Genomic DNA, 1,908 nt, shown 5'->3' with positions numbered 1-1,908 from the left:
TCGTCTGACATACTTTGGGCATGTTGCAAGGGAGGACCAGTCCTTGGAAAGGGACGTCATGCTTGGAAGGGTGGAGGGACAGAGAAAGAGTTGAAGAGGCTCAATGGATTGATTCAGTAACTGGGGTAATGAGGGTAGGGGTGTCAGAGACAGTAAAGTTGGCACAGGACAGAGCAGATTTCAGGACTATTGTACATAAGGTGGCTATGAGTCACAAGCGACTCGATGGCACATAACAACACCATCCTGAGTAATAAGAAGCTGCACAATCTGAAGAAGAGCCTGGCATTAAGGTTAGAGGAAGAGCTCTTCAACGAGGCGGCCGAGCGGCAGACGCAGAGATGCAGATCTTTGTGAAAACCCTGACTGGCAAGACCATCACTCTTGAGGTCGAGCCCAGTGACACCACAGACAATGTCAAAGCCAAAATCCAAGACAAGGAGGGTATCCCTCGTGACCAGCTGCGTCTGATACTTGCGAGCAAACAGCTAGAGGATGGCCGTACACTCTCAGACTACAACATCCAGAAAGAGTCCACCCTGCATCTGGTGCTGCGTCTGCGAGGTGATATTATCGAGCCTTCCTTGCTCCAGCTCGCCCAGAAGTGTAACTGCAACAAGATGATCTGCCACAGGTGTTACGCTTGCCCACATCCCCGTGCTGTCAATTGCTGCAGGAAGTGTGGGCACACCAACAACCTGCGCCCCAAGAAGATGATCAAATAAGAGCCCCTTCTTCCCTGGCTCCCTTTCATCTTGCAGGTGGCCTTCTGAGCCCCATGACCCTAGGCCCTCAATAAAGTCTCTCTCATTGAACTGAAGCAAAAAAAAAAAAAGTTAGAGGAAGAATTGTCAACAACTTACATTATGGAGATGACACACCTTGCTTGCTGAAAGTGAAGAAGACTTGAACCACTTATTGAAGAAGATCAAAGACAACAGCCTTCAATATATATTACTTCTTAGTATCAATAAAATGAAAATCCTCACTATTGGACCAACAGGTAATGTCATGATAGGTGGATAAAAGATTGAAGTTGCCAATGATTTTTATTGAACTTGAACCCATAACAAAAACCTTTGATAACATCAGTCAAAAAAATTAAAAGACACATTGCATTGGGAAGTTACACAGCTCTCTGAGGCTGACCTCCCCTTCCAAGCATGATGTCCTACTCCAAGGACTGGCCCCTGCTCAGAACCTGATGATTAAAGTTTATACTTTAAACTTTATGGTGATTACAATCATATGCCAATAGGCATGTTTTCAGAAGAGGTTAGTCCTTGCAAAAAGACATCATACTGGGGAAAGAAAAGTGTTGGGAAAGGGAGGAAGACCCTCACTGAGACTGGTTGACAAAGTGTCTGCAACAATGAGTATAAAATTGGCAGAGATTGTAAGGATGGTGCCGAGTGGACAAGGTTCAGATCTGTTGTTCACCAGGTTGCTATGAGTCGTAGTTGAATAGACTTGACAGCTTCTGACAGCAGCACCATGTTTTATTTGGCTTAATCTCAATTTTAAGTGTACTGTGGCTGAGAGTCTGACTCTCAGATTGTCAGTTCTTCAAGGGAGGAGACTTGAACTTTTCATTCAAGGTGCTGGCCTTTCTAGGTACTTGAATGTGTATTGCTGAGAGTTAAACAAATGAAAGAAAAGGAACAAAAAGTACATATGGTGTTTATGTTGTTGTTGTTGCTATGTGCTGTCGAGTCGCTTGTGACTCATAGCGATCCTATGTACAACAGCCCTAAACCCTGCTCTATCCTGTGCCAATCGCACTGTCTCTGATACTCCCATCCCAATTACCCCAGTCACTGAATCAATCCACCTCATAGAGGGCCTTCCCCTCCTGCACTATCCCTCCACCCTACCAAGCATGGTGTCCCTCTCCAAGGACTGGTCACT

At 45.4% G+C, this 1,908-nt stretch overlaps 1 pseudogene; it reads left to right on the top strand.

Moving 5' to 3' along the window:
• Positions 1–314: 314 nt before the first annotated feature.
• On the top strand, positions 315–725 carry LOC102860599 (annotated as a pseudogene).
• The last annotated feature ends 1,183 nt before the right edge of the window (positions 726–1,908 follow it).

This window comes from Elephantulus edwardii, unplaced genomic scaffold, assembly GCF_000299155.1.
Source record: "Elephantulus edwardii isolate Elephantulus edwardi_28Jun2011 unplaced genomic scaffold, EleEdw1.0 scaffold00037, whole genome shotgun sequence".
Lineage (NCBI taxonomy): Eukaryota > Metazoa > Chordata > Mammalia > Macroscelidea > Macroscelididae > Elephantulus > Elephantulus edwardii.
The sequence above is the reverse complement of the archived record's forward strand: the minus strand, read 5'-3'. Positions and strand labels throughout refer to the sequence as shown.